The following is a 13,703-nucleotide window of genomic DNA, read 5'->3' as shown; positions in this document are numbered from 1 at the left end:
TCTTAGCCAATTTTTGGTCTCTTCCTCGTCCGGACTCCGTTTCAACCTCTGAAAAATCATGCGCGTCCGTCTTAACATCCCGCACTGACTGGAAACTCCCAGCATCCTGCATGGCAATCGAAAAAATTATCAAAAATCCACAAGTGTCGCTCGGGCACCTTTAAAAGACGTCTTTCACTTGGTGCTTAAAATCGTCCTAACTACAGCCGCCGCCTTCGATGTTGAATATTTTTCCCCTAAATTCCATATTTTTTGGCAAATTTTAGGCACATCTCGGGCTCAAAACTCCACTCTCATTGGCGACCATGGGATAGGGCGACTTAGCCCATCGAATCCCACAACAGATCTGCACAAAACAACCAAATGAAGCATCAAGCTGATACAAAATAGATACATATTAAAACATAGCACAATGCTCACCCTACCCCCTGACAAAACCAATGCATGAAATCCACAAGGAGTAGGCCTAGCATAATCTGATAGAAGGTTCGAAGCTAGTCACTAACCAACTGCTCCAACACGGCCAAACTAAAAAGAACTATCAAAGAGGTTGCCGTAAGTGGTGGTCTGAACTACCTACCTAACTAAGGGCAACACAACCAGGAGCTCCTACTAGGTGAGGACTCGTATAGCCTGATCAAGAAGTATTTTCTTTTAGCACATTTCTTCTTTTAGGTTTTTAGTTTTTCAGACTCGGGCATGTAAAAAGGAGGGAGTTGAGCATAGTGACCCAAGGAGAACAGGGCATCGGCCTCAGGTCCTATCTCGTACCCAAGAACCTACCAAGCCTTCGCAAGGCGACACTTAATCCTTTTCTGATGCTCACTTTTATTTTCACTCCAACCTTCCTTACTTTCTTCTTTTCCAATGAGACACCACCCCTAGGAAGACAAGGCATCGGCCCGGGGCCTGACTCGTCCCCAAGAGCCTACCAGGCCTTCACAAGGCGATGATCAACTGTTTATAAATTTTCCTTTCTTTTCTTTTCTTTTCTATTTTTATAGGGGTTAGAACCCCTTTTTACAAACCTTTGTACATATTTATTTTCTTTGAGATATTCAGGGTTTTTCTTTCCCTCTATCATCATTATTTTTCCTTCGGCAGACTTCTCTAACTACCTCACAACTAACAAGAACTCCTAGAACGGCTGTCTAGCAGGCTAGCACAACAGGGTCACTAGAACTGCCTCCTAAAACAGGTCTTTCGATGCCTGGAAATGTCTTTACAAGAGGCAACGACTACTCATACCTCCCTCAGACATAGCTAACCTAAACCTGGGACTTCATGTCTTGGACGTTGGTCCCCAACAAGAAAAGAAAATCCTCTACAAGCACACCAACACATATAGCAAAAAAAACACAGTATTCGTAAAGGAGAGATATCACCTAGATAGGGCCACGAGAAGTCCCCGCATGACATAGGCTCCTTCCAAGCTCTTCTTTAAACGTGTCTAGCAAAGGACTAAAAGAAGAAACCATTAACCGCACCTGTACTAAACAGACGACTGGCCCTCTTGGCCTAATGAAATAAAGCAATTCTGTACAAAATTGATTGGTCCTCTTGGTCTAATGAAATAAAACAGAATAGCACCTACACATCCCTCCCCGAAATAGTACAGATATACAATAATATGCTCCTCTCCAAGGAGGAAAAATAGTAGGGCTCGCAGCTCTAAACTAAATGCATAAGATTATGACCCATCCCTCCTACATATATAGCAAGAGGCGTACACATAACATGTTGTCTAATCAGCCTATGGGTCCAGGATAACAACGGTAGATGGGTCTCGGCTACTCTTTGCATCACCCATATCAACCATTGCCTGCCATATATTGCATGCTCTGATAACATTCCCCACAAGCGACTGGGTCATGTCTCATTATTAATAGCAATATCCAAACTAGGACTACAGTTGAAGAAAAGGTCTGCTTCATAAGCAAGATTTTCCAGTGAATCCACAAACTGATTCCAGTAACGTGGAATCAACTAAAGAGACACTCTCTCAAACTCCTCAAGCAGGGTCATCGCAGTTCAATGATACATACAAAGGATGGGATTCCGCACTGTGTATGTTCTATCTAGCTGATTCAAGATCAACTGGGAATCCCCTTTTACTAACAACCGCTGAATACCACCTTGCTTGGAAATATGCAGTCCCATAATCAAGGCTTTATACTCCACCATATTGTTAGTGAATCCTACCCCGAGATAAGTAGCTAACTTCATCGTAACTCTACGTCGGGGATCTCAAATTACTACTCCAACACTCCCTTTTTTATTAGGGCCCCTGGACGCTCCGTCAAAATATAGTGTGTACGTCCACAATGGGTTTACATAGCCTGCCATCACAAACTCCTCTATTCGTAATTATGATAGTCAAAATTTAACATGTTTAGAGGATGAACTGACGGCTCCATCCCACCTTCTTCATTAAACTCAACAAGGATACTTGTCAACATTCGGAAGGAGTGATGATAGAAGACTTTGATCTCCCACACAAAGGTTCCATCTTCTTGCTCAATCACTTTGTATCCTTTGCTCCACCAGATAAGTTTCCCCTGATGGTATCTCTGCTCCAGATATGGGTGCTCCAAATAAGAAATTAACCGCCCCATCAACCAGCTTTAAGCTCTTTTGCAGGTCTCAAATCAGCCCCAGCATGGACCTACAATGCATTTTTCTATATTAGCATACTTAGAAATAATAAGGTTTAATCTTATTAATATTGACCTTATTTTTAAATTCTACTCCCTGTAGATAAGCTAGTAGAGCCATAGGCCTATTTTTCCCTATCCTAACAATCTTATAGGGGCCATCCCATCTAGGTTCCAGCTTCCCTGGAAATAGCTTCCAACGTGCATCGTAGTACATAACTAATTGCCATTTTTTAAAGGTATACTTCTTTGCTTTAAGGTCGTGCAACTGCTTCATCCGACGTTTAGCTACCTCCTAGTGTAATAAGCTCTCCAATTTCAGCTCATCCAGGTGGGCTATGGTCGTGAAATGTTCAAAGAGCGAATCCTCGTCTCCCAAAGAGTGGTTAATTGCAAACCGTATGGTTGGCAACTCGATTTCCAGGGGTAACACACACTCTTTCCCATAAACTAATTTAAATGGAGTATGGCCGATAGCTCGCTTGAACATTGTATTCTACGCCCATACTGCCACATACAACTTCCTGTCCCAGTCTTGTTTCTTCTCAGATACTATTTTAGACAAGATACCCACAAGTTGCTTATTAGTACTTTCGACTTGCCCGTTGGCTTGCGGATTATAGGGGGTCGTTTTGTTGTGCTTGGTTTTCCAAGCTTCAGTCAGGCTTTTGATCACTTTATTCAAAAAGTGGGTTCCACGGTTTGACACTAATTCCTTCGGTGGACTGAAACTGCAGATAATCTGCTCTAAAAGAAAACTTGCAGTCTCTTTTGCATTGTCCTGCCTCGTCGCCCGCGCTTCTGACCATTTTGTAAAATAATCAGTTGCTACTATAATGTACCTCTTCTGGGTAGTAGACGACGGGGTGATAGGACCCACAAAGTCAATGCCCCGCTTTTCAAATGGAAGGATAGCCATAATAGGCGTAAGTGGGCGTTTCCTATTCTCTCTGCTGTCATATCTTTGACAAGTATCACATCTCTTAACGTACTCAAAGGAATCTTGGAAGATGGACGGCCACCAATATCGAGCTCTTAAAGCTTTCTGTGCCATCAACCATCCAATGAAGTGCCCTCCACATGCAGAGTCATGGCACTCTTCCAAGATGAAAGGAGCCTCATCAGGCATCACACATTGGTGATAGATATCATCAACACCCTGCCGATAAAGTGTTCCTGCAACAATCAAGGAAAACTTCAAAGCATGTTGTCTGATTTTTCTCTTTTCTAATTTTGATAAACCAGTTCCAGTCTCTCCTGTTGATAGATAATGCGTGATAGCAGCATACCAAGATGGGATAGAAGCTGTGTCAATTTTAAACAATCTTTGATATCACTTCCTTCAACCAAAGTCTCTTTCGGTTCCTTGAAATCCACAAGGCATTCCACAATACCCTGCAACCTCGGTGACTTACTCTTAATCTCATAATCGAACTCCTGCAAAGTGATTAACCACTTTTCCAGATGATCAGGCGATTGTATCTTGTTCATAAGCAATCTAAGCCCTTCCGCTTTCGTATAGAAAACTGCCTTTTCATAGAGGATGTAGTGCCTAAATTTTTTTAGTCGCAAAGACCATCGCAAGGCACAACTTCTCCATATAGGTATAGTTAATTTCTGATATGCCCAATTTTCGACTAGAAAAAGCTATTGGATGATACCACTTTTCCTCCCAGATTTGGGCTAAACAGCACAGCTGATACTATGCATGGTGGCTGCTGAAAATATGTAAAATATCTCACCTCTTTTAGGTGCTTTTAAAACTGGTGCTTTTACTAGCTCCTGTTTCACATCCTTGAAAGCTACCTTACAAGGGTTGCTCCATACAAATAGACAGCTAAAGGATAATAAGTTCGTTAGTGGCAATGTCCTTTCTACCAAGGCATTTATAAACCTCCCATAGTACCCTATCGATGACAGAAAGCTATGTACCTCTTTCGGAGTGCGTGGTGGACTCATAGAGACTATAACCTTGATCTTTTCAGGGTTAGTTTATGATCCCTACTGAATTGACCACATGGCCTAGCAATAGCCCATAAGGCACTCCAAAGACATACTTCCGTGGGTTAAGAGCGATACAAAATTGTCTGCAGCACTCAAAGCACTTTCTTAAGATAATCAACATCCTTTCCCTTACAGTGGCTACCCCCAGGTCATCGATAAATACTTTCAACTCATCTGGGGAAATGTCACCAAAGGTCTTGTCTGTTGTTCATTGCCATGATCCAGGTGCATTGCACAATCCAAAGGCCATCACATGGTACGCAAAAGTACCAAAGACAGTAATGAAAGTTGTTTTCAACTTGTCCTCTTCTGCAATTGCCATCTGGTTGTAACCCACAAAGCAATCCATAAACGAATATATTTCCCTGCTCGCTAATTGATCCAAAATCTAGTCAATAAATGGCAATGGGTAGTAATCCTTAACCGTTTGCTTATTCAGCTCTCTAAAATCTACACATAGTCGGATCTAGTTGTTTTTCTTCTTCCTGATAACAACTGGTAAACACCATTCTGTGTGCTGCAGGGAAGATTAAACCAACTTTCCGTAACTTCTGTAACTCCTCAAACAGCCTGTCCCTCAATTCAAAAGGCATATGCCTTACTTTCTAACGCACAGGACGTCTGCCTTCTTTTATAGGAATAGTATGAACAACTAGGCTAGGAGGAATGCCTCTCAGCTCATCATAACTCCAAGCAAAGATGTCACGGAATTCTTGAATCAAGGGCACATAGTCCTCCCTTTCTGCTGAACTGAGCATGGAACCTAATTTAATTGGCCGCAAATCATTCGGTGTGCCAAGGTCCAACTCAATCACATCCGCGTCTCTTATCCTATCTTGCGGCTCTATCGGCTCATTTAGAGTTATCTGATAAATATCCTCTATAGTGGACCCCTCTTTAGATTCATCACTGGATGATGTCTCACTACCATATGGATCATCTGCTATCTCTAATTCAGTGGAGGATAAAGGAGCTCTCTCACTCTGAGGAGACTCAGGGTAAGCATCGACTATTACTCGATTAGTACCTCTACCTAGAACCACTCGACCGGCGGGTATATCTACTTGACAGTCTGTTCGTAAGATCCAAGGCCTACCTAGCAAGACTCGATAGCTAGGACGTGCTGCAAATCTTATAACCCTAAAGTCCAAGAAGCATTCTACACTTGCAACTGTAACATGGACTTTAGTAACACAACCTTTTGGTTGCCTTAGACTATCATCAGCCATTCTAAGAAGGGTGGAGCTATCTTTCTGAATGCCTAGACCCAACCGCTCCATCAACTCTGAACTCATGATATTGACGGAGGACCTAGTGTCTACAATAGCATGCTCCACTAATATTCCATCTACGTATGCTAGAACCCTAGGGAAATTCTTTTCAACATGATCAAGCCAATCTTCCCCTACTCATGCTATGCCCAAAGGTTCTACAATATACCTAATACGCAGGATCTTCTTAAATTCCTTGCATACTCTTGGAGATAATTTAATCAATTATAAGAGGTTTACATCTAGTTTGACTTCGCAAAGAGAACTTGCTAAATCAAAATCATGATAAGTAGTCAAAGCTCTCTTTTCTCACCAAACCATCCTTTCTTTTGGTCTTGGGACCAGCTTTGGTGCTTCCTTTTTAGCTCTTGCCTTCTTTCTTGGCACTTCCTCATCCTTCTTAGGATCAACTTTTTTGTCAACAGGCCCTAGAGGTCCACCCTCCACGCCAGGATTCAGGACTTGCGTCCCCTTATCCCCTTGCTTAGGGTTTCCCTCAACCAATTTTGCATTATCTCTATGACCCTCTTTAGCCTTTTGGCCTCTTGTCACGGCTCGTAGGTTAGAGGTTTCAGTGCCATTGATGCGTACAGCCTCGATAAGGCTGACTTCATTGCCTTGTGGCAACTCCTCTATAGTGGTCTTTCCCCTTTGCAGTATTTGTCTTGATCCATCATTCTGCTGGAGGTTATTACCTTGCGCTCTATGATTAACTGGACCTGGCTGTTTACTCCCTTGTTGAAGGGAACTAATCTTACTCCAACAGGTAGCGGCTAAGTGGCCCGACTTTCCACAAATATCACATTTCACATTTGGATAGTTTATAGGGAAATGTTGTCTACCACACCACTTACAACTGAATCTTGAGGGACCACTCTCTTCAAGGGTCGACTCCCTATCAGATTTTGTTGCTTCTTCAGGAAATTGATGTCAACAGCTATTTGCCGATATTGTTCAGAAATCATGTCAGTTTAGTGTTTCATCATATCCTTAACTTCGCCAAGGACATTAGATGCACTCGACTCATAGCCTTGATCGTCTATCCGTAGTTCCATTAGCCTAATAATCTGATTGGGCATTGGTTGTTGACTCACATGAACAACATTAGGGTTCGAAACTTGGCCTCCAACATTTGGTGGAGCCAACTGACTAGCCATAAGCATAGTCACACTAGGAGGAGCTGGCAGCAAAGGTACATTTTGGACCATGCTTCCTCTCCCATTAGGGTTATTCATAGGCATCCCTTGACTTCCATTTATCAATGGTAAATTTCCTCAAGGTACTAGACCCGCATTAAGATTTATTCGAGAGGAGTAGGCCATTTGTAACCGTGACTCTACTCCTTCTGCCCGCGTGATGGCAGTGTCTATATCAGCCAAAGCCACACTGCTCAATTGTACCTGAATATTGAAATCCAATCCATGCAAGAAGTATTGCAATTGGGCAGCCGGCGGAATAGGAATGTAAGTTTGTAACTTACGAAACACTTCCTTAAGCTTCTTGGCATAGGCTTTCACATTCTCGTGGGGTTCTTGGCGTGTTACATTCAAAACACGCAACCAGTATTGGCCACCTCTTTCAAGGGCATATTCTCCTCAGAAAGCTGCATAAAATTGGTTGATTGTAGTGATGGTTCCAGTCTCTATGCTATGATACCATACTACAACTCTTCCTTTTAATGTCATATTAAAGAACGTCATGAGATATCCCTCATCTTGGATGCGATAATTAAACATTAGCCTTTGGAATTCACAAATGTGAAACTCCACATCTTCTTCGGCTAACCCATTAAAAATGGGCAAAGGAACTCCTAAAGCTAGCAAATCCTGCGTCCCTGCAGGAATTGCAATGGGTTGTGCCATGATGACAATTAGATTGACAATAGGAATTTGAATTGATGGGATCACACCCCCACTTGAAGTGGGTTGACTTGGTGGAAGAGAGAAAGAACTTGCGCTTTCTCCTGCACCTAAAAGACTATGTGCAGCAATTGGGTTACTAAGACCACTACCTCTTATGCATATCAGGCTACTCCTTTAAGGAGAATAGCGACTTACGATCTCCAACCACCATCTAGCCCTCTTAGCATGTTTTGCTTTTTGTATTTTGGCTTGACGGTCCTTGTTAGAGGACATAAACCAACTTTTTTGGTCCCTAAAAACCCTAGATTCGAGAACTAGCACTTATTGGTAGCTCTTGGCATATGCACCACTGATGGGACCTCAAATGGGCCGACACTAGCTATGGCACTAGCCGAACCTCATACTCATAACAGACAAACACACCCTCACGGCCTCGTAGACTAGGAGCATCTATCTACTGTGACAAACTATCCTAAAGTCTGATCTATGTGTTTATAGTTTTGTAGTCCAACGTTTCCCTTTCTATAAACTTCACAGAGGGAGAACACATACACACTGGCAATAGATACCACGATTATCACATACATGGGAGGCAACCTCTCGGTGGAATTACTGCGGCCCCACTACAGCTCTCCTACATCACAAGGATTAGCCCCTTGATGCGCTGCTCAATATATAAAACAAACGAAAAAACTCCACTCTTTCACTTTACAAGTATTCCAGGAGATACCATGTGTCCTTACCAAATAATCCCCCAAGAAACGAACGTCTATCCTATGGCTTAGGATGCCTTTCCACACTCAAGCATCGGTCATTGTCATTGAAAACATGTGCTAGGCATCCAGTCCTTTTTTTTCTAATACCATGGTTGATATGCACATGCAAAGTGAATGATCCTAAAGTGCTCAAACATCATTTTCAATCAACAACGTGTTGTGCACAACCAGGCTTTTCGATGCTCATTCACTAACTCGTTGCGGCGATGTAAGGATAGCACTGAGACAATACTCATGCTACTATCCTCTCAATTAAAATACAACAACCTCTATATCATGATATGCATAAAAAAATCAGCAATAATCAGTATGCAAATCACACCATTCAAACATCCCAACCCCCTACATTTAGGTATTGCTTTCGTTGCATAGGTGTAGAGGTTCATTTTGTCATATTTTGATGTATAAAAAGTGGTAAATCACAAACTTTGATAGGGAGATAGGGCAAACTGAGGCTAAACCTCATGCTTTACCACTACCATACATCCACAAACAATCATTATATTTTTTCTTATTTTTCCAAGGCGTATTTCTATTTTTTTCCTTATTTTTCCCATTTTCTTGATTTATTTATCAATAAAATATGCTATTTTTTTATTTTTCTTGTTCCAATCACTTTAGCATACTAACATTCAATTTATCTTCTATATTCCCCCCATGAGAACACCTTTCACCCACCCGAAACGGAAAAACTACCATTTTACCGCTTAAAAACCACATTTCGGGTTTATGGGAATTAAATAGAGCATGTAAATCATTACAAAAGCAAAATTTTCTGATTTAAAAAAATTACTCATTATGCAACCAGCACACAAATAAATTTTCATCCAATAAGAACATAATTATCATCATAAACTATAAAAAATCCTTCATTTTCTTCATAAAAATGGTCATATCGTGTTTTTACGAAACTCGAGACACCTTGAATGACTGCATAACCAGCAGACGGAGCCTCCATTGCTCTCAATCCAATGCTATAGACAATCTTCAGCATCTCCATCAATCTCCACCGCCATTTCCTTCATTCTCCCTCCCGGTTCCTCCTTTAAGATGGTGCGCATGAACAACCCATAGGGAAGAGAGAGAGGGAGGAGAGAGAAAGACTAGATTCTGATCTCTTCATCCAGACAGCCATATCTCATGCGAAGACCAGTAATAGAGTCAGCCAAGAGGGAGAAGTTGAGGCCCAATCTCTGTTGCATGGGATACTTATAGCCCCGAATCATGATCCATGGGGGGGGGGGGGGGGGGGGGGGGCATTTTTCGGCGCCTGCATCTCGCCATCTCTCCACGTTTTCGTCACGAATTCTTCACAAAAATTGGGAAGGGTGGGAGGGGGGGGGGGTTTAAAAGTCCCAAAGGGCACCCCCCTTTTTGGCCTTAAATTTTGTCCACCTTTTTAAATCTTAGCCAATTTTTGGCCTCTTTCTCGTTCAGGCTCCGTTTCAGCCTCTGAAAAATCCTGCGCATTTGTCTTGACATCCCGCACTAAATGGCAGCTCTGAGCATCCCACATGGCAATTTGAAAAATTATCAAAAATCCACAAGTGTCACTCAGGTGCCTTTTAAAAGCCATCTTTCACTTGGTGCTTAAAATCGTCCTAGCTGCAGCCGTCGCCTTCGATGTTGAATATTTTTCCCCTAAATTCCAAATTTTTTGGCAAATTTTAGGCACATCCCGGGCTCGAAACTCCGCTCTCAGTTTGAGATGTACCAAAAGCACATACGTCATAAAAAGTGCATCTGATGATTATGTAACAAGGATTCTAGGAAAAAACTTAGACATAAAAAATGAATCACAGTCCTGACACAGTGGAGTGTCAAATCACAACAAGGGACATGGCTTTTAGGTAAAATTTTTCTCTCTTAATTGACTATTATCTTACTTTGGGATGCATCAGCTAACTTTTCATTTCAATTACAAGTACTTTGTCTCAGACTTTATCCCTAGATTTCAAGTATCGTAGATGGAGGATACTCAAGGATAAATGGTTGTGCCTTGATCTAGATACACGTGAAAGTGCAACTATGGATGTTACTGTCATTTGTGAGGGCTACGAGCCCCAAGTGTTGCAAATGGAGGATGATTGGCCCTTGAGTATAATGCACTAGAAATTACAATGTTAATGCAAAAGCCACTTACTAGCTTCTATTTTAAACTAGATGGTAGAAACTTCAAAGTCAAGATGAGGATACTATTACCAATGGAAAGTGTGTAGCTCTACATATTTTAGAAATTGTAGAGTCTCCCTAAAAGTCCTAACACCACAAGCTGTAATATCCAACACTTATAAATTTTTGGAATTTTTTGGTCAATAGAATATTGTCACTTACAAATTTACAATATTTAAATGTATGATATTTATGCAAAATCATACACTTGCTATACACTTTTCACATTGACACATTTTCATATGCATGTGAACTTTACAAAGACAATCTCATATGCGAACAGCCCTTAGCGGTTTAAAACTTAAGGTTTTTAAGGTAGAACTAGTTTAGTTTTTGTTTCATTGTTTCATTTCACACTTTCTCTCTTCATCTCTTTACATTCACCACATCCCTCCTACCTACTACGATGGATGCTCGCACATACTTTGATGAGTGGATCTATGAGACTATCTTTGCTAGCCAGGGTGACGAGATATTTTAGGTTTTCTCTAAGAACTTCAACTTTGAAAGCATACTCTCATCGCAGAATCCCCCCCTTTAGGTTTTGAAAGACTTTGTGAGCACCATTGGTACTTGCACATACTCCATCAAGGGATTCGACATGACTTGGGTGCCTCTGGAACAACTCATAGTATTTCAAGTAGGGAAGAATCATCAAAAAGTGGTGAATAGGTGTCTGGCCCGTGTGGATCCTTCTCACATCATATGCACTGTTTCCATGGGCAATGCACTAGGTACAACACCTTTGGATCTTGTGAAGTGTGATTGCGCATTGGCAATTTACCTCCTTGCATTGGATATGCCCCTAGAGGAGGAGAGTGATAAAGATACAACTCCATAGGTTGTTGCTATCATGTACATGGGAGAAGAGCCAATTAAAGAGCTCATAAATGTTGAAGAGTAACATTGGGTGGTGGAAAAGCAAGGGTTGGCTCTCATGGTGAGATCTTCTTTAGAATAGCCACAAGTCCACAAACCCAATCTCGCCTCCTTGCACCCATTGAAGTAGATGGCATGCAATACTTGCTTCTGTAAGATGTGCTACAATACTTAGAAATGAAGAAAGAAGAGTTGTTTTCCATCCTAGTTGGGGATTCAATGGAAGACCTAATTGATTATGATAACATGGATGTGCATTGGATGATGGCAGAGATTGGAAGATATGGTTCTTTCTTGGAAAGATATGCAAGATTTCATTGGTGGACTTCGGGGGACTCATGCACCCTACGGTCAAGTTTCATCGCTTTCTGATAACTCTAGGTTAGTTGCTAATTATATTGTTTGATTTGAATTTGTCATTCAGGACATACTGTATATAGATGAGTTGGCATCAAGGCAAGAAGGAGCTTGGTATACGGATTGACAGGAGGATTTAGCTCTAAAGGAGTACACTAGCAACCTTGTTGCAAACTTGGTGGTCTTCCATAAGAAGTGGTCACTAGGAGGGTAGGAAAGAATCATAAAAATTCAATCTTTGACCAAGTTTGGACCTTTTTGAGTGATATCTGTGACATCTAGCTTGGATAAGGTGGTGTAGTAAGCAGTCAAAGCTTCTTTACTTACTTGTTTGACCAAAACACATGGTGGAGCTATGTGTGTGCTTACTACATTAGGTGACCTTGCTAAAGTATCAGATCCACTTCTCTTGGAGAAAGAGCTAACGAGAGAGCATGTCATTTTTTAAGCAAAGAAGGAATTTCTATTTTCATTGGAAGCTGGCACCTCCTCTCTACCGATGAAAAAGCCAATGAATGAATGAGAGTTCTTGTTGGCTATCGGCTTTTTGTATATGCCATCACTAGCAGTCATTGCATGTATTTTTCTTGATGAATATAAAATATTTTACTTTGTCTCTATAAATAAATATTTATTGAATAAATGTGTGGTTCGTGTAAGTGTGACAATAATATGTGGTATGTGAATGATGCATTCGCATACGCTAAGATAATCCAATTTAATTATGTCAATGTGTAGTGTTGCACTTGAAATTGTACATAGGTGATAATGTACTTGTATCCGTATGTATTACTACTTTCGATGCATGCATACGTTAAACAAAAATTAAGAGTCATGCGTTTCAAGAAACAAAACAAAACAACTTTACTCAATTAATTGAATTTAGTACACATCACATGAGATATTTTTTGGCCTTCCAAGATGCTATGGTGCTGAAACACTCATTACAAAACCTTACATCATTAATCTCATAACCTATGGAGGAGTCCCCTTGCCATGTCAAATGAACGATAAAGTTAATATCTTTATCTCTGTGATCATGACATGCGTATAATTAAACAAGTCGATGAGGAACTCCTCTGCAGTCGTTTGTAGGGCCTCCATAGTTGCAACAGTCCACTTTCCTACTGATGGGCCATCACGCACTCATGCCCAAAACCTTCCGAGCCCTTTTAGCTCCAAGTCGTGCATAACTTCTTGAACAACCTTATGAAAAGATCTTTCTAGGATGAGAAGCTCATATCTGCCTTGGATTCTCCTTATCTCCCAAAGGATAACAATACTTGGTTTCCATCTCCTCTTCTTCTATGGTCGTCATTGTGCTCTATGGGGAGCACCTACTGCTACACCAGAGGAGGCTCCACCTTGTGCTCTAGGTGGCATGCCTTGGCGTGAGGCCTTCCCTTAGCCGAAATGGCAACATCCTTGCTTGGTGCATGCCATGCAAGCTCAAGGAGGGCAAGATGGAGAAGAGACAAAGGTTGGAGGTGTGAGAATCTAAAATTGGGTATATCAGAAATTAACTACACCTACATGGAGAAGTTGTGCCTTGCGATGGTCTTTGCGACTAAAAAATTTTAGGCACTACATCCTCTATGAGAAGGTAGTTTTCTATACGAAGGCAGAAGGGCTTAGCTTGCTTATGAACAAGCTGCAACCGCTTGATCATTTGGAAAAGTGGTTAATCACTTTGCAGGAGTTCGATTATGAGATTAAGAGTAAGCCACC

Source organism: Lygodium microphyllum, chromosome 23 (genome assembly GCF_053477565.2).
Source record: "Lygodium microphyllum isolate KBCC chromosome 23, Lygodium_microphyllum_v1.1.10, whole genome shotgun sequence".
Lineage (NCBI taxonomy): Eukaryota > Viridiplantae > Streptophyta > Polypodiopsida > Schizaeales > Lygodiaceae > Lygodium > Lygodium microphyllum.
This window is presented reverse-complemented; position numbering follows the sequence as displayed.